The 20,688-nt window shown below is 42.6% G+C and overlaps 1 long non-coding RNA gene across 1 annotated transcript; it reads left to right on the top strand.

The window, feature by feature from the left end:
- Positions 1-13,263: 13,263 nt before the first annotated feature.
- Positions 13,264-19,344, top strand: LOC120400118. Its single transcript, XR_005595544.1, has 3 exons — positions 13,264-13,416; positions 16,202-16,312; positions 18,729-19,344. It is a non-coding gene; the product is annotated as an uncharacterized LOC120400118 (long non-coding RNA).
- The last annotated feature ends 1,344 nt before the right edge of the window (positions 19,345-20,688 follow it).

Genomic DNA, 20,688 nt, shown 5'->3' with positions numbered 1-20,688 from the left:
CACCACTGAAGTCAATGGGAGTTTTGCCATTGCCAGCCAAGAGGCTAGGTCGGGATAGTGCTGAAAGATATAGCAGTTCAATAGGGTATTGCTGTCCCCTTTGGCAGCAGTGGTATTGCCAAAACCAAGTGTGCAAAACCCACTTTAAAAAAATAAAGCCAGAATAATCCAGGAGATTTATTTCTGAGCTGAAGCGCACACATGTCCAGTGCACACATCCCATTCTATGCACGTGCACTGGGGCTTCGATGCTAATAGTAATGTGTCTTGGAAAGAATAGGAAACCAGCAGGAAAATCCCATGGGAGTGAAGCTAGTCAGTGCATATAAAAAGAGTTAATTCAGACTCACCTGTGTTAGCAGCCTCCTCTTTCCTGCAAACAACTCGCCTCATATATATTTTGGCTGGGAATGTGACTTAGCCCATTTTCAGGTTTATTTGTAAGAACTTGTAAGGCATTCCTGAGGAAAGTTTTACAATGCCTGAACCTGTCTGGAAAATCTCATGTCTTCTGTCTGTTTTAGAGGAAATCATACACTGAACTGTGAGACACTTTCAACATACTCTGAAAACTGAGCCCGGACTAGAACTACTTTTTTTCACAGTAGAATTAACAATGTCTTTTAGAACAACTGACACAGAAGGATCTTCACATGAACCCTGCATCTCACAGCCATCTCTGCAACTCCTCCTCATGGAGCAATCCATTGTTGTTTTACAGTGGGTTTGATTTGCAAAACAACTTCTCCACTGAATGAATGGTGGCCTTCCTCAAAGCCAGAATCTAAAGCTTTCCAGAGCTATTATTATAGCCTTGTTGACAGTGCCATCACACTAGAACAGGATAGAAATTTTTCAAATGAAAGCTTGAAATGGAAATATGCATACCAACAGGCAGAGTCTAATCAATTGATTAGACTCTGCCTGTTGGTATGCATACTTCCACCTTTTCATGTCCTCTGTATGTATAAATATCTCCTGTCTGTGTGTTCCATTCTATGCATCCGAAGAAGTGAGCTTTAGCTCACGAAAGCTCATGCTAAAATAAACTTGTTAGTCTTTAAGGTGCCACAAGTACTCCTGTTTTTTTTGCGGATACAGACTAACACGGCTGCTACTCTGAAACCTGAATGAATCCTGTGTGTGTGTGAACAATTGGATGGGCTGCTACTCTGAAACCTGAATGAATCCTGTGTGTGTGTGAACAATTGGATGTGAACTCACAATACAGGTCAGATCTTAAGTTGGTATAAATTGGTGTAGCACCATTGATTTTAGTGGGGCAATGTTGATTTACATCAGTTGAGGAGCTGGTCCTGGACTATTAGATATACTGTATGTAACTTGAAAGGTAACTTTTCCCTGTGGGTTCTGCATTTGACCTGTGCCTCCATGAGAATACGTGTGTGTGTGTGTGTGTGTGTATGTGAGAGAGAGAGAGAGAGAGAGAAATCTTGTGTGGAAATTTAGTACTCGCTGAAGATTTCTGGGTTGACTGCCTTGGCGGTAAAGAGCCAGATCCTCAGCTGGTGTAATTCAGTATGCCTCTATTGAAATCAGTGGCACTATACTCATTTACAGCAGCTTAGGAGCCACAAAACATTTCCAGCACAAACAGTTCAGGCCTCCTTAACCTGATCAAGCAATATGCTTAGTCCTGACTTGTAGGCACCACCCCAGTGAGGGAGGGATGAGTTTCATTTCCAGGTCCCGTTTAATATTTGGTTTCTCTGGTGAGAATTGTGTCCATTGTGTTAGCAGTTTTTGCAATATAAACACTGGGAATTGGACTGGGGTCACAAAGTCCATGTCAAAGCTGATTCTCCACTCTGGCACTCCGAGTGCAGAAGGAGGCGGCCCGCAAGGATTCTCAAAATTAATATTGGCCACTCCAGGCTTGTGTTAAAACTCCCAAGGTTACAGCTTTTTTCTGACCTTGGATGGGTAGATGCTGCCACGACCCAAGTGCAAAAAAACCCTTTTGAGAATCCAGGAAGGCGCTCTTGGGAATTCCTTCCTGTGGGGTACCCTCAAGCCCTTTCACCTCGCATCCAGGGAAGAGCTAAGAAATAAAACAAAGGAAATTAGCTGTTGAGCTAATCAAATAACATATGCACAAACCTCTTAGGGACACAAAACTTCAATTCTGTTCTTAAAAAAAAAAAGAAAGAAAAAAGTAAATTTTATTAAAACAAAAAGAAATACATCTGGAACTTAGGCTTTTTCCTAGGTTTTAAAAAAAACAATTACAAGGATTAAGCATCAAGATAGCCTCTTAAGGTCCATCTTAGGGGTTACAAGAAAAACAAAAGCACCTGGAGTTAGCACAGAGGAGTCCACAAGCCATAAAGAAATAAAAGATAAACCTAATCACGTCTTCCTAGACATTTCCTGATCTACTTACATATCTGGGGGTTTCAAATGAGTAGTTTCTAGGTATGATCTAAGGATTTTCATACCTGGCCCAAAGCTTTTTACAGCATCACTGCTCTGTCCCTCCTCTCCAGAGAACCACACCAGACAGACAAAGGGGAAGTTTTTTCCCAATTTTAAAAAGTTCTAGCCTTCCCATTGGCTTTTTTGGTCAGGTGCCCACTCCTTTCCTTTTACTTTTTAACCCTTTACAGGTAAAGCAAGTAGCAAACAGCTACTAACAGGGATTTTATAGCTAACTGGCTATCCATAAAAGAGAGCTCCCCACCTCCTTTATTTATCACAGTCCACCAGAAAACCGTCTTGAGAATAGTGCCTTTTAGGCACTACTACATGCACTGAATTAAAAACTAGCAATATAGAAGTAAAAGACTGTTTGTTTTTATTTCCAATGCCCTAGTTCATCCTTTCTCCCCAAATCCATAATATTTAGGTTTATTTATAGAAGCACACTTTCTATTCAAATGTATCCAGATTAGTATAATTCTTACATGAAGAACAGCTTCTTTCTTCAGATATATTACCCTTTCTTTTATTACTATTAACTAATAAAATATTTTGAACCATACAATTAAATGTTTGGACCACCAGATTAACTTTTCCTAAATGAGAAAAGCCTCTTGAAAGGATCTCCTAATAGCATAAGTAAAATAAGCCAAGTAATAGTTAAAACCAATATCAAGACAACAAGGCTAGAGGGAATGGAGTACACAGAAAGGTCACAGGGACTGCTCAGCATTCAGGCTTTAGCTAGTAGGGCAGACAGAGCCTGTTTTCAATATTAATCTCTTAATAGAATCAAAAGCTACCTCCTTTTCCAGTTCACACACTGAAGTCATTACACAGCTATACCCCGTTGCCAAGTACCTTATTAAAAATCAGATGTTATTAAAATTATCTGCAGCAGAGTTCAAAGTACACAGATTTCCAGCCAATAAATAGCCAGAAATGTGTTTTCCCCATTTAGCTACTTTCAAAATACACAATTTTCACTTGATTTTCAACAGCTTTGTTTGCATCGTAATGTGATGCAGTATCATCTAAGCTATTTCCTTCTGTAAACAGTTGTTTGCAGTAGCTGTCAATATAATATGGTATAACATTCTAATACGTGAGAAGCTGCTGTGTGAGTAATCTGAGCTCCTCTGAGTGAAGCTAGAATGGCAACTGTAGCAGATTAAGATGTGTGTCCATAATCCTCATTAGCATTATTATTGACTTCAGTGGCAGCAGGCCCAGGCTAAAGTAGAAGTTCAGATAAATGCCCCTGAAGCTCTATAGACATAGCTATCGTTACAATGTTAAAAAGATGCCTTATAATTTAAAGTGTTTACAATGAGGCATGTCATCTGCAGGTGTATTGTCATAGCTCCATCAATGCAGCTATGACAGTTGGCACCAGCAAAGGATCTTTCCCCTAGATGGGGAAGACCTTGGTTCAGAGGTGAGTCAGAGGGAGCTGAGCCTTTGCTGAGGGGGTACGGAAGCCTTCCTTGTATAAAGATCTTCCAGTGAACTTTAGGGCCAGCTGCTGAGCTGCCCCAAAGGAGTGCGGGGCACTGCTGCAGAGTGGGGGTGCAAAGGACCAGTTTACACCTGTACACCCTGGAGTCAGTTCTGCACTGGCCCGGTCCCTGGTATCGTTTATAGCCGCTTCCTGTGCTGCAAAAGGAAAAAGAGCAGTGGGAAATAAGTAGCTCCAAAACAAAGAGACAAACAAGAGCTGAGCAAAGACAAAAAGTGGTTTCAGGACTGTATTTGTCATTTCTCTTTTGAGCTGCCATTTTCTGCTTGATGGAAAGGCAGTAACAGCAAAGAAAAAATTGCAAGTCTTGAATCAGAAAAGGCAAATGTACTCAAAGAATTGTCCTGTTTAGGCTTGGAAACATCCTCTTGTCTGTTTTGGATCCCCAAAGCCATTCTGAGAAATAGTTGCCAGCTAGCACAGAAATGCAAATATCTGGCGTACTGTAAGGTATGCCAACTGTGGTAGCAAAAAGAGAATATGGCCAGTGATCCAGACCCAACAACACAGTAGGATGTCAGCTGCATGTTGTTGTTCTCCATCTCCTTTTTTCACACCTCTGGAGCCCTAACAAGTTCTCTGCATCATTAAACTTCAAAGATAATTTTGAAGACAATGTTCATGCCAGCTGGTGCCTCTCATGCACACTGTCTGACTCAGTCAACTAAATGGGAAAATTGAAAGGCATCAGTTGCCTTGTAATTTTATAAATTGTACCTAGTCGTTGAGGGCCATGTAGCTATGATTCTGTGTATTGCGCCTTAAAACTCATGGGGCCAAATTCAACCCTGGTATAACTCCTTTGGCTTTAATGGTGTTACTGCAGGGATTCATTTGGCGCAGGGAGTCCGCATGCCTGCCAAAGAGCAAGGGCTGTGAGAGGATTTGAGAAGGAGTGAGAGCCATGCTCTGCTTTCTCTTACATGGCCATCTTATATGTGTTTGTGTTTTGCTTTGTTTTTCTTTCCCTTGATCCTGCATGCATCCTGCTCTTAGTTTATGGAAAACATGAATGATCATTTCCAATTTCTTCCTTCAGTCACCCACTTCAAGTAAAAATCCTGGATGTTACTGCAATTTTTTTCCTCTGAGTATAATATTGCCATCCCTTTTATGAAAGAAATTGGCTATATTGGTCTAATGGAGCAGGGTGGTTTAGAAAGGATTATTTTTTTCCTATCTAACCATCAGATAGAGTTTAAGATTTTATTTTTAACATGATGGGAATTAATAGTTCAGCATAATAGGCCTGACATAACAGAAATCACTGTTATTGACATGAAAGAGAAAAGAGCTTCTTCAATAGCAATTCAGTTTTTGGAAAAACTAAAAGCCTAACACTTTCTGACCAATCTTGCAAGCAGAATAAATATAATCCAACATATCCGCTGAGTAGTTGTATAATTATGCTGAACTAGAAGAGATTGATTAGCAAGGACTAAATGGGATCTGAAAATATAGTATGAACTGTGTCAAAATTGGATTAGGAATAGTTGGGTGTACACTGAGTGATTCCATTGAACTCTGTGAAGCCAGTGGAGTGTTGTGGGACATGCTTAACTGCAGCTGCTGTCGTTATAGTCTCGCCACACCTTTCTATTGTGTAAGAATTCTCACCTCTTGTAAGAAGAATCCCTCTTCTTCATGCAAATATTAAACCACATGCATCTTCCATCCACTATTTCTAATTTCCCTAGTGGTATCGTACCAGTTTGATATGAAGAGTTTTAAGGTCTGGCCAACAAGACTATTTTACTGGAAAGAATCCAGAGCTGAAAACAATCCATTGCACTGCTGTCACTTTTTCCATCAGAGGACATCAAAGCATGGATGTAATAAAACAGCCCATAAAATAAATAGTGTAATCCTCATTTTACGGATATGGAAAGTGAGGTATAGAGGTCTAGACCCTAAAAGATATTTAGGCAACTAACTCCCATTGATTTCAGTGGGAATTAGATGCCTAAATACCTAAGGGGATCTGGGCTAGAGAAGTTAACGGACTTCTCCAAATTCATTTAGGGAGTCTTTAGCAAGGCTAGGAATAGAACAGAGGTTTCCAGACTTCCATAACACTGACTAAAACATTAGCTTGAGACAGCTACGTAATTACTATGTATTAGATTACAGTGAGAGCAAAAACCCGGCAGGCACGTTCCAAATACACAGGAAGACATAAGGATGATAACACTCTTTTCATTGCACTAGTATCTCTGGAGGATATTAAACAGAAGTGTCCGAATTAGATTGCGGTTCGTTCAAGCTTGGTATTGAGTGAGGAAAAGACAGGCAGGACCAGGGTAACACTGAAAAGCCAAGTGGCTGCATTTATTTAGGGAAAGGTTACAACTTGGGCCGGGGAAGGAGGCAATTTCCAGCTGGGACTCAGGTAAACAATGCAAACAAATTTAAACCAACAACAATGTACTGTAAACTGCTCGCCACACCACACTAGATAGTCAGACACACCAATCACACAGATAGGAATCAGGTTCGTCAGGGCGGTGCCCGGTGCAAACACAGAAAAGAGACCCACAGGCCACTGCCTCAGCCACCCTTGCTTTCACACAGAGGGTAAACCCAGAGTGTGATGCGGCTGCAGCTGGGCAGATTCCACTCACTCAGACCGCGGGGACTGGACCCCCTTGGTCAGCTATTCTCTAAGTAGAGACAGCTCCCAAGTTTAACCACACACACTAGACACAGACAGAGCAGTGATTCATTCACAACAACAATTCTGCATTTAACAATTTAATAACAACTGGAACAATTATACATCCTAGCTAGGCAAATATGCAAATGTACAAGTGTGCAAATGTACAATTGTTTGGGGCTGGTACCAATTTGGGAAAGGGAAAAATGAGAGGCTAACTATACTAACTGCCAGAAATTAAAAAGCAAATACCGCACTCCAGGAGCAGCTGACCAGCAGAACAGACACCAGGAGCATGATGAGGCGACTGGGACCAAGTCCAAAGCGAGAAATCCAAAAACCAAAAAATAGATCCAAAAGATAAATCCACAAGATAACAAATCCAAAACGACACGACATGAGCTAGCTATATCGGGAGGAGACCCTGGCTGAAAGGTTGATCGGGCCCTTCAGCTGACACGCGGATACTCCACACTACGAGCTAGCTATAACAGGAGGAGACCCTGGCCAAAAGGTTGATCAGGCCCTTTAGCTAACACGCGAATACTCCACCAACAAAGACGATGGTCAAGACAAGATTTTCTGGGGGGAAACCTAGTTTTATCAAAAGGTCTCACTCCCTTGTGTCGGTCTCTGATTGGCTCCCTGGTTCCCCCTCCCTCCAGGTTTCGAGCTGTTGCCACCCCACGTCGGAAGGATTTGCACACGGCACACTGGGGTATCTGGGCAGAATTAGGTCTCTGTATACAGTACTCTGGAGTTGCTAGGCAGAACTAGCCAGACCTCCAGATGACCGGGCCCAAAAAGAGCGGGAAAATGCACACAGCACCAAAAGGTTGCACACGACACCACAAGTTGCTGGGCAGGATCAGGTCTCTGCACACGGCACTAGCCCGACCCTTAGATGACCCAGAAAACAAAACAGAAAAGCATACACAGCCAGTGTTGCTGGGCAGGACAGCATCTCTGTCCTCTCCTATGCAACAAGAACCTGGTCCAAGATGGAGGCTGCCTTGTCCTTTTAACAGGACAAGATGGCCGTGGACCGACAATTGGCCATACAGAGCCATAACTATGAATCGGATTGCGACAAGAAGCTATTGAAGTAAGACTTTTTAAATCATCAGGTCCTGATCACTTGCAACCAAGAGTTTTAAAAGAACTGGCTGAGGACCTCACTGGACCATTAATGTTGATTTGCAAAAACTCTTGAAGCAAAAACTCCAGAAGATTGGAAGAAAACTAACATTGTTGTGCCAATTTTTTAAAAGGGTAAATAAGATGACCTGGGTAATTATAAGCTTGTCAGTCTGACATCAGTCCTGGGCAAGATAATGGAGATGGTGATATGGCACTCAATTAATAAAGAATTAAAGGAGGGTAATATAATTAATGCAAATCATCATGGTCTTATGGAAAATAGATCCTGTCCAACATTTTTTTTACTCTATTACAAGTTTGGTTGAAAAAGATAATGTTGACGTAACATACTTGGACTTCTCTCAGGCATTTGACTTGATACTGCCTGATATATTGATTAAAAAACTAGACCAATATAAAATGTACACATCAAATTATTTAAAATCTGGTTAACTGATAGGTCTCAAAATGTAACTGTAAATGGTGAAATTATCATTGAGCGGTTCCTAGTGGGGTCCTGAGTGGATCGGTTCTTGACTCTAAGCTATTTAACATCTTTATCAATGACCTGGAAGAACACACACAATCATTATTGATAAAGTTTGCAGATGACACAAAAATTAGGGGAATGGTAAATAATGAAGAGAATAGATGATTGATTCAGAGCAAAGTGAATCGCTTGGTAAACTGGGCACAAGTAAACAATGTGTTTTTAATACAGCTAAATGTAAATATACACATCCAGGAACAAAGAATGTAGGCCATACTTACTGTGTCTTGGCAAGCAGTGATTCTGAAAAAGATTTGGGGGCCATGGTGGATAATCAGTTGAACATGAGCTCCCAGTGTGATTCTGTGGCAAAAAGAGCTAATGCAATCTTGGGATGCATAAACAGGAGAATCTCAAGTAGGAGTCGAGAGGTTGTTTTACCTCTCTATTTGCACTGGTGTGACTGGAGGGCATGGATCAGTGTTCACGACACACTCCCTGTGATGTCAGTGGCCAGGCCAGGAAAACTAATGATCTGACCAGCAGACCAAATTTGGTAAAGAATCCTGGTCCTGTGCCACCTGAGGCACGTGGTGCATATGCCCACAAATCAAGAAGGTTGTTAATAAATTGGAAAGGATTCAGAGAAAAGCCATGAGAATGACTAAAGGATTAGAAAACAAGCCTTATAGTGCTAGACTCAAAAAGCTCAATCTATTGAGGTTAACGAAGAGAAGCTTAAGGGGATGACTTGATTACAGTATAAAAGTATCTACTTGAGGAACAAATATTTAATAATGGGCTCTTTAATATGACAGAAAGATATAACACAATCCAATGGCTGGAAGGTGAAGATAGATAAATGGAAACTGGAAAATAAGGTATAAACTCTTAACCGTGAGAGTGATTGGCCATTGGAACAATTTACCAAGGACTGTGGTGGATTCTCCACCACGAGCAATTTTTAAATCAAGATTGGATGTTTTTCTAAAAGATCTGCCCTAGGAATTATTTTGGGAGAAGTTCTATGGCTTGTGCTACACAGGAGGTCAGACTAGATTATCATAATGGTCCCTTATGGCCTTGGAATCTATGAATATGAATCTTCCTCTCCAAGGTTGTACATTTGCCCTTTTTCTAATGTAAAATGTTGATTTAAATACAAAAATTGAATTGCCAGGTTAGAAGATGGCCCAATCTGAAGCCCATTATAAAAAGGCATTTTTTAAAATAAATTTCCAGTAAACTTTATTGAGAAACAATGACTTTTTTACTGGAAATCATGGGCAGGGGAGGCAATCAAACTTCCTGTGAAGCTTTCTTTTTTTTTAACCCCAAAACTAGGAGTCATTTTAGTAACACCTTTTGATCTTTAATTTAAAAAAAAATTACCAAAAATTAAATTACCTTTTTCACTTTTTGATAAAGAAATCAATCAAAATTAAAATTTTCTGCAAAAAAATACTAGTATAAATAAATTGCTACAACTTTTGTGTGAAGACAAGGCCTTAGAAATTTAAAGGTGCCATACAGAGAAATTTACATATCTCAACGTCACTCTTTATTACTCAGCTGTGGAAAGGGGATAACACCTACCTGACATGGGTGTTGTGAAGCCCACTTTATATTTGCTAAGTGCTTTGAGATACTTGAATAAGAGCAATTTTTGCTGCAGTTGTTACTGGGTTTGGATTTTACTTGTCAAGAGTAACAGAGGAAAGACTCCTCTCATTCATTGGGGCTTTTGGTACCTCTGTGTCCATTGGTGCCTCTCCTTTCAATTTTTAATTGCTTAAACATGTAAGTGTTTACATAAGCTACAGTTTGAGTCTGCTTTGAAATAAATTGAAAAAGTGTGGAGAGTTGTGCAACAGTGAGGTTGCTATGGTATTTGCCTGTTGTTGGCAAGCAGTAATTAAAACATCAAAACCCCACAGAACAAGTCAGTGCACTTGCAGCATTAACTTACGTACCCAAGTTTTGGCTCATGTTGGTATGCATTTTGTATTGGATTTGTATCATATAAGGCAGGAGGGATAGCTCAGTGGTTTGAGCATTGGCCTGTTAAACCCAGGGTTGTGAGTTCAATCCTTGAGGGGGCCACTTAGGGATCTGGGGCAAAATCAGTACTTGGTCCTGCTAGTGAAGGCAGGGGGCTAGACTTGATGACCTTTCAAGGTCCCTTCCAGTTCTTGGAGATAGGTATAGCTCCTATTATTAGGAATGGTATCTACCTCTGCTTACTTAGATGCTCACAGGGGAACCTATAAGAGAGACAACAGATGATACCACAGTAAACTCATCAGTTCATCCTGAAGTTTTTGGAGTAATATACATCGGAATTGTGCATATACATGTGAAACTGTGCATGAATCATCAATTGGTCATATTATACTGGTACAAATGCTTATTTATAAAATATAGATGAGTCAAAAAGGCTTATTTTCTTCCCACCGTAGTGCATCAATAGTATGTTTTCTCTTGGATTGAAGCTTGTGATCCCTTTGATGCAAAGCTCTACTCTGTGGTAAAGGAGTTCTGTTGCAGCCATTTTTATGCCACTGTGATGTATCATGTTGAACCATTGCATCACAAAAGTTAAAAGAAAAAATATGATATGAGCACTGTAATGATACAGGTAATGGCACAAAAACAGCATCCACTTGATAGCTCTTATATAACGTCCTTCCACTGTGGACCTGTAGTAAGTGCTTTACAAATTTCATTTGCTTTAGCCTTGTGCCAATCCTCTAGGGTAAATAAATACAGTTATTCCCATATTATGAAGGGAGAAACTGAGGTACAGAGAGGTTTAATGAATGCCAAGGTCATATAAAAGCAGCAAAGCTGGAAATAGATCTTACTCTGATGCTCTGTTGGACAAAACCCTTCTCTATTAGGAAACAATCTTGGTAGGGCAGCTGTTATTATTCCAACGGATGTTTGAGGCCTACTAGAATTGAGGGGTACATTTCATGTTTGAGATGTTTAAGTATTTGCATTTCAGTGCAGGAATTCAGAGGCAGCCTTTGAATATTTTCAGTAGTGCATTGACATCATTAGCCCAGGAAAGTTTGTATAAACAGAAGGCTAAAAATGTTCACAAATATTTTACAACTAAGACATGCTCAGATTTTAAAACCCAACAACAAAGTGACAATATTGCTTTTGGGGGTTAGGGGAGTGTGTCCTCTTGGTCGCTTTATCAGCAGCTCAGCTTCTCTGAGAATACTTTCTGATGCTGCAGAACAGCTGTGTTCTTCTATTACTGAGACAGTGTAACAGGCAATTGTAGCTGTTTTGGTATAAGATTAAAAAGGTTAATTTCAAAATGATTCAGACTTTTTTTATTTCAAAGTATCCATGTCTAAATTGTATTTACAACTTGGGTCAGATTAGATGACATAATAGACCCTTCTGACCTTGAACTCTATGGAAAATGTGTGTACAGCAATTGTACACAGGGACCATTGTGATCATCTAGTCCAGGGGTCGGCAACCTTTCAGAAGTGCTGTGCCGAGTCTTCATTTATTCACTCTAATTTAAGGTTTCGCGTGCCAGTAATACATTTTAACATTTTTAGAAGGTCTCTTTTTATGTCTATAATATATAACTAAACTATTGTTGTATGTAAAGTAAACAAGGTTTTTAAAACGTTTAAGAAGCTTCATTTAAAATCAAATTAAAATGCAGAGCCATCTGGACTGGTGGCCAGGACCCGGGCAGTGTGAGTGCCACTGAAAATCAGCTTGCGTGCTGCCTTTGGCATGCGTGTCATAGGTTGCCTACCCCAATCTAGTCTGATCTCCTGTATAACACAGGCTGCATAACTTCCCAAAAATATTTTCTTTTGAATACACCTTTCAAGTCATCCCTTAGTCTTGATTTTTCCATCGCTAAACCAAATAAAAACATCTTTTGATCTCTATTTCAAGTCATTAGAGTTTAGAAAGCAGAGAATACAAGCTATTTGTATAACGGCAGTGCCTAGAAATCCCATCTAAGCTAAGAGCCCATTGTGCTAGGCACTATGTAACCACATAATAGACACAGGAGGATGGTGGACAAGATCACTGGTCAGATGCAGTATAGCAATCTCTGTGTTCTAACAGTGGTCAGTATCACATGCTTCAGAGGAAAGTGCAAATGAGTGGTTGGCTTAGACTAATTTTAGAGCACAGCATGCATCACTGAACTAGAGTAGATAGTTCACTTTGGGCAAAAGAACAGCTTTAAGAGCATCTATACTCATCTGCCTTTTTGATTCACTTGAACCTGTTCAGCACACTGAACACTCATTCTATTGGACTGTTACTTCTTTGTAAAGGTCTTAGGAATTCTTCTTGCACAAGCATTTTGAAGTTATTTTAAAAACCAACCTGTTCTGAATGATGAATGCAAAATGTGGACATTTCATGATTCACCAATGAAGTTCCTGGAAGAATGTGAAAAACCAGAACTATCAGAGTAAAACCATGGCGTAAGGATCACCTTAGCTGTGTGCTTTTATTAGTAAAGGCCAAGGAGAAGTGTGTCACCCTGTCTGAAGTTGCTCACAACTGTAAGTGCCTATGTCAGGGCAGATTGTCAGAAAACAGAGCAGACATCCCAAACTGGTGGTGTGTTCTCACCATGCCAAATATGAACTCCTGGATCATGATACCAGTGTTAATACCATGGAGTCACAGAGTCCCATTATATGCTCCCATCTATCTTGCCACCCAGACAAACTGGACTTAGTGATAAATGATCATTCTCACCAAAGATCATATCACATTTAGGTTGCTTCCACTCCCAAGTGACCAGTCATTTACCTACAGATCAACTGGTACTCTAGATTTTACACCAGAGACAACCCTAGCAGCCAATTCTATAGTAAACTAAATAAAGATTTATTAGCTAAGAAAAAGAAATGTTATTGAGAAGTTAAAGCAGGTAAAGTATATGCACAGTGCATCACAGTTTGTAATTCCAAATGGTGGTAGTGATGTAATAAACTGCCAGTTTCCCCAAGAATCTTTTCAAGATACCCAGATTGTCTCTAGGGATTTCCACTTTGGATTCTTACAGGGAAGTGTACCAGATACAAACAGTCCAAGGATGAAGGTTCTTTCCTTGAATCTATACTTATAGCTTCTTCTCACAGAAAACAAGCTGACAGGGTCACTACCCAGGTAGGCTTTTCCTTTGATGGAGAGTGAAGTATGCACTTAGTCTTTGACCTCTGACCATCACACACAATGACCACTTGCTTTGAAATTAGCACTTTTCTGTTACAGTTCTTCTTTTGAATTCCACAAGGCTTCTTTCTCGTTTGATGGGTTATTTAGTTACAGGGGTAGACACAATGTAAATGTTTGCCATTATATTATAATAGGATATAGATAAGTGAAAATAATGCAAGTAACATCCCATTCATTTTCATGAAGTTTAAACACCAAATACACTCTTGTACACTTAACTATTACTTGAATCTATACTAATACACAAGTACAGTGGGGCTTTGGCATGAGCTGGCACTTGGTCTATCACAAATTGACAGAGGGGCTACTGGTGGTGACACAGGTGCCACCTTGCATTCAGAGTGGAAAGTGGTGGGAGTTCATTCCATCATCTTCAACCAGCTCCTGAGATCACTGTGGCTGATGCATAAATGAGCTTTACCCTCATGCTTTGGGGAGGCTAGCCCACCAACTCCACCCCTTCTGCCCAAGGCCCTGCCCCCCACACGCCAGAGCCCTGAACTTCCCCTCCCTCCCCATAAAAGGAAAAGCCTGGCCCAGGCACATCAGGCTGAGCTGCTGCAGCTGTCCCCCCTCCCCTGGAGTGCTGCACTGGGCGGAGCTGCCAGCTCCCCAAGCTCTGGGCCGGCCCCAGTGCTGGGCTGAGTCACCGGCCTCCCTCCAGAGCACCAGGCCAGCCCCAGCACCAGGCCAATCCACCAGCAGCCTCCCCAAGCGCTAGCTCCTCCCGCCACTGAAGACCCCTCCACCAGCCTCAGCGCCCGGCCAAGCCTCTTCAGTCTGACGGCCATTGGCTCTCCACATTGCTCCTCACTCCCCCATCCTGAGGAAGAGGGACGTGGTGAGCAGCGGGGATCTGCAGGAGGGGTGGGTGGAGTGAAGAAAGCGGTGGGGGTCTCAGGGAAGGGGCGGAGCGACCATGGCCCAGTTGTCCGGCGGTGGGTTGGCAGCAGCATCAGGGAAGGCTTAGCACTCTGTTGTGCTGTTGGAGCTGTGTTGGTGACCAGTCATCTTGATCCTGAAGCATGAGGTAATTTTAAGTATTCCAGGCCCTCCTGCTGAAAAGCAACATTTTCTCATTTATAAATTGTCTATTATGTCAAGTACAGAAAAAGAGGTCATAAATCATAACCAAACTAAGAACCAGGTATCTGTAACAATGTACTTGTTGTAACTCAGAAAAAATAAATGATCCACTCCCCTGTATAACGAAAAGTAAAATAGTAGCAATCCCTTGCAAATGGACTTGGGCTGCTACCTGGCAGGTTTAGGTGGCTATGCTTCTCCCTGTCCTTATTGCCCCATGTGTAGACACCTGCAGCCCTCTGTCAATAACACACTTCAGAAATAGCGTCGAGCCACAGAGCGGGTAGTAGGTCCCACAGGGACGAGATGGGAACATGCTAATCTACATAGCGTGTTACACTGGGAAACCTAGGAGATTTACACCGGGAAAAGTGGCAAAAATTACCTGGCATACCACATACCCATTTAAGGGGTGTGGACCTGGAACAGCACCAATCAACATCAGATAGGAAGGATGGTCCAGTGGTTTGGGTATTAGACTGGGATTTTGAAGACTGGGTACAATTCTCTGCTCTGTCCAAAAATTCCTGTTTGACCTTGGACAAGTCTCTCAATCTGTGTCATTCCCCATCTGTAAAATGGGAATCATAGCGGTTCCCTACCTAGCAGGGTGTGTAAGGAAATAATGGGGCCCTGCCACCATTAATTTCCTGGGTTCTCACTGCACATGATTATCACTCCAGTAGTACAATCCCTTGCCTCTTGCTGTCAGGATGCAGCCATGCCTCCATTTCTCTGCTGGTAGGTAGTCTGTGTGACATTCCCCAGCACAGGCAGTGACTTTTGTTTTTGCCAGTGGGTGCTCACTCCTCTCTGCCCCCTCCCCACTGTGCAAGTGGTGGGTGGGGCCTCAAGGGGAAGAGGCAGAGTGACAGGTGGGGCTTCAGGGGGACGAGGCCAAGCAGGGGTGGGGCCTCAGGGCAGAACATGGGCAAAGTGGGAAGCGGGGCCACGGTCCAGGTGCTCGGGTCCACAAAAGATTAATTCAGCCCTGCTGTGGGTGCAGAGCACCCCCCCAATTTTTTTCAGTGGGTGCTTGAGCCCCAGAGCACCCATGGAGTTGGCACCTATGTTCCCCAGGGTACAAACTGGACTGTTGAACAGCTGTGTTCCCTTAACTCTCTAGCCTGGGGTGCCTTTTACACTGCTTTACTGCCCCAACAGCCATTCTTGGCCTGCTCACACAGCTGCCAGCATGCAAAGTCACTCCCAGCTAAACACAGGAGCATTCTGATCAGTCACTCATGAATTACACACAGGGCAATACCTGCAAATTCTTAGTCCCAGCCTTGTTCCCCTTAGAAATGAGTATCTTGTACTGTCCAGCACCCTACTGAACAATGCACGCTCATAGAAAGTCTGTCATTTCAAAGGAAAATTATATATGCATCAGCTTTGCTATCCCAAATGGAGTTTTCCCCACACCCTTAATGCGTGCACACCCTGGTTAAAATAAAACAATAAGATAAACTTAACTACAAAAGGAGATTTTAAGTGATAATGCATAAGTCAGGATTGGTTACAAAAGAAAATAAGAGTAATATGCAAGCTAATACCTGACTTAATAAGTGAAGTGAACTTAAAAGCAAAGGTTTGGTCTTACCATATGCCTGGGTCAACTTCCCCTTAGTTCAGTTCTTTGAGGATCGTTGATGTCATGAGCAGAGAGATGGAAGAAAGAGAAGTGCTGCCTCTCCCTCTCATACCACCCTTTCTTCATTGAGGATTACCCCCAACTCAGGTGCTACAAAATATGCTGTAATTCTGGGTAACATTATGTAAAGCTATGAGAGTCTACTGTATTAAAGTGTTGCTACACGTATTTCAACAGGATAATCTGAATATTGACTTTTCAAATGATACCTCACAAGGTATATTTTGTACAAAATTTATCTCAGTCTTGTAAAATCCCACTTGCTGTCCAGGATAGTTTAGCTCTCCTGACAAACTAATAACTCCACCCCTTCCATGGTAAACCAAAATCCAAACAAAAACTTTTGTCCAGTTTCACTGTCTCGACCAAGGTCTCTCCCAGCAACTGTGTGACCTTCACCTCTTGATTGCAGGGATCCACTCCCCTTTATATAGGTATATCAGAAAATCACCTCATGGTGGTAGCACTGATGCATTTAAACAGTGAAATGTGTGTCCATTCCAGCCTCAAACACTCCATTCACACTTTACTTTTCCCTCCTTCACTACATCTTGGGCTACTTCTTATAACTGCTGTCTGCCTCTTAGGGTATATCTTCACTGCAAGGTCAGCCCTGGCTTTTATCTGGGTTTATATGTGCTTTGAACCTCATTTGCTTGCCTGGCTGTGGGTATTAGTTGTTTTAATGTAAAGTGGGCATCTTCTCTACAGGTGGACCCAGAACTTGGGTGCTGATAGTTTTCCAAAGCCTTTTTCCTACTTTTCTCTCAACTCCCTTTTTCTGCACCAGAAGTCACCTACCAGTTTATACACACCAGGTCAGCATCTAAATCCCACATTCTACATCTGTTCCATTTCTGCACCACTCACTTGAACCATGTTTGAACAGAGATACCATCTGGGCGATCCTCATTCCAACATGGTCCTAACTGGCCAGATGTGCATACCAATGTTCTGGTGGACTTCTAGTGTAAGGTCAGTAAAGTACCCAAAATCAGAATCCCTAGGAGAACATCTGGTAGAGGAGGGGGTGTAGCAGATGGTAATTCAATGCAGGAAAGAAATAAAAAATGTTAATACCACGTACCACAAGGCAAGAGACACCAATGAAAAGTCCGGAAACTCCCGGTCAATCTGCCCCTACTGTGAGGATCCTGATGGCATGCTCGACACTCCCTGACACAGAATCCACTGTTGTGCTGGACAGGCTTGAGGCTGAATGGATTATTTTTGGAATGGGGCCAGAGGGACCATTAGGGTCAGAGATGACCCCAGCAGCAGAGAGACCAGAGGAGCTGGAACAGATGCCATGGTCAGAGGTATTGGAGGACATCCCTGGCCTGGAACGCATGGACCTGATCAGGGAAGGGCCTGAGGAATGAACTAGGGAGGAAGCAGCATCAGAGCAACAGTCACGGCTGGATAAGAAGCAGTTGCCATTTTTGTGATTATTAGGGAGAAAATTACAACCTAAGGGGAAGGTTTTTGCCGGTTTGAGCACTAATTATTGTTATAGGGGATAGTAGATGCTGTGGGGTGGCTTTTGCTTCAGTTGAGGGCAGAATCCAGGTCATTTCCCTAGACCCCTTTCTCTCCTCCCCCGACACATGTAATTCTAGATGGATTCCGATCATGGCGGGGGGGTGGAAATGTAACCATCCAACTACTGACTTATTCTAGCACATGCTGTTGTGTTCACAGCTGAGATAAGCTAAACAATGCCCGCAGATATATACAAAATAAAACACATACTGCACTCAGGTTTTTATTTTGGGGGGGGGGGGTTGGTTTTGTTTTTTGCATGCTGTCACAAGCATTAAAGCACCGTCTAGATTATAAATCCCACTCTGTGGCCTGTAGCCACATTAACTGCAGAGCACTTTGAAAAGTCTCTTGGTACTTGGTATCTTGGTACTGCTGATTTGCTGCCCAGCGCAGGGGAGCTTGGTGTTCTGTAGACACCTCAGTTGTAAGCAAGCTTCTGCATCCTAATGCAGCATTCTGTTTATGTTCACCCAAATTTTTGTCCACTCCTGGCTGATGATGCTTGAGAGATTTTTGTACTAGAGGAACAAAAGATGGTCCATGAGATTCCTGGGCTGGGTGAACTTCCCACATCTCCCCTCTTGTCCAATAGCTTACTAACCTTCTCCAGTAATTGACTTGCTGATCAGTCAACAGCTAATGAAATATCACAGATGGGAGGTCTTTGACCACAGGCTTAGATAAGTTGTTCCCTCTTCCAGTCTGGATTCTCCAACAAATTAACATCTTTCATTGCCACCGCTGCTTGAAATAACATTAAGACCATCACTGTCTTGGTGGGATGGTGACTGGGGTTGCAGCTGCTTCTGAACAGGCAAACAGACAGATGGAATAAAGGCACTCCAAGGAGATAATAGTTGCAACCTGTGACCTTGCTGTGACACAATGTTAAAGGAGAGAAACTTTTATTTCTTTCCCTTGATAAAAAACATAATATGCCCTTTCATTACCTTTACAGGGCCTTCTACTTCTGTTGGGCCAAGGCAGCCACTCAGACCTCTTGGGGTGGGGACCCTGAACCAGCAGAAGAAAAAGAAAAGGCTAGGGACAACCCACTGAGGGATATGCAGAAGGACTCAACCAACAGCTGGAAGTACAGAGGGAGATGCTGCAGTAGGACATGGAGAAGGAGACTAGGGGAGTGAGGAAAGAATGGTGGCAGAATACATTGAGCATGGCAGGGTGATGAGGGAGTGGAACCAAGAGCCGCGGAGGGAACAGTTTGAGTGGCTGCTTAGCCTGAAGGCTGGCAGGAAATAGATATGAGATCCTCCCCATGTCCCCAATGCAGCTATCACCAGTGGACTCTCCTCCATGGTACAATGTCCTGTAGCCGATATAATCACCAGAAAGTTCTGGGGTGGAATGGAGAAAGAGCCAGTCGCCACATGCCTGGAATGGAAGTGTGCATGGGAAGCTGTACCCTGTTCACTCTAACTCCCCACACAACAGTGGGGGAAGGAGAATACATCCACAGGCACTGTGCAATTCCATTGCCTGTGACATTGCATTGATTGGCTTTACTGTCGGTTTTGTTTTCACTTTTATCATCATTTGCATTCTCTATGTAGTGGCAGCTGGGCTGCTTGTGGTTGGTTTTTAATCAAATATTTGGTTGCACAGTCCATTGGTGTGAGTGTGTCTGGAATGTAAAGAAGAGGCAGGAAGTTTAAACCAGAGCTTTTAAGCTGCATGACAATGTGATCCCACCATGCTGTGCTTGTGATCTTGCTCCAGCACTGCCAGTCAGCTTAGAGGGATTCCACAGCTATTAAAATCTGCATCAGCTATCTCCACTCCCCCATGTCTGCATGATCTCCTCATCAAAGCCTTCTCAGGGAGAAAAGCAGCTGTTAAGATGCCCCACACACACACACACACCATCTCTCAAGCTCTTCATCTGCCTCTGGTTGTGGAAATGAGCATTGCATTAATGCCAACAGCTAGAAACAGGTATCTGCAGGCCAGTTAGCTTGGCATCGGTCTCAGGCAACATAATAGAAAAGGTGATTCAGAATTCAATTGAGAAAGAATTAAAGGCTAGGAATGTAATTAAAGTTAGACAATATAGTTTTATGGAAAATAAGTCTTGTCAAACAAAACCTGATTTCATTCTTTGATGAGATTACAAATTTGGTTGATAAAGGTGGCTGTGGCTGTAATCTACTTATACTCTTGTAAGGCATTTGACCACACAACATTCTGATTAATGATATTGTATAGTGCTATTTTTTTAAAGGACATGTTAGGTGGATTTAGAACTGGCTAACTGATCTCAAAAAGTACTAGTCAATGGAGAATCATCATCAAATAGGGGTGTTGCTAGTGGGCTTCCACAGAATTGGTACTAGGTCCAATGTCATTCAACATTTTCATCAAATGATCTAAAAATAAATATAAAATCGTTGCTGATAAAATTTGGGCATGACCCAAAGGTTGACACCTATCACTGCAAAGGTGTTATGGGACCACATCACCTTGGTCCCTTGAAATGTTTTAACTAGTTATGCCAGGGGTAGCCAACCTGAGCTTGAGAAGGAGCCAGAATTTACCATTGTACATTGCCAGAGAGCTACAGTAATACTTCAGCAGCCCCCGATTAGTCCCCCCCCTCCCAGCACCTCCCACCCACCAATCAGTACCTCCCCCTCCCGATCAGCTGTTTCATGGTGTGCAGGAGGCTGGGGGGCGGGGAGGAGTGAGGACATGGCAGGCTCAAGGGAGGGCACGGGAAGGGGTTGAGTGGGGGCAGGGCCTGTGGCAGAGCCAGGGGTTGAGCAATGAGCACCCCCCAGCACATTGGAAAGTTGGCGCCTGTAGCTCCAGCCCCGGAGTCGGTGCCTATACAAGGAGCCGCATATGAACTTCTGAAGAGCCGCATGTGGCTCCGGAGCCACAGGTTGGTCACCCTTGAGTTA

Source organism: Mauremys reevesii, linkage group 3 (assembly GCF_016161935.1).
Source record: "Mauremys reevesii isolate NIE-2019 linkage group 3, ASM1616193v1, whole genome shotgun sequence".
In the NCBI taxonomy this organism is placed as follows: Eukaryota; Metazoa; Chordata; order Testudines; family Geoemydidae; genus Mauremys; species Mauremys reevesii.
The sequence above is the reverse complement of the archived record's forward strand: the minus strand, read 5'-3'. Positions and strand labels throughout refer to the sequence as shown.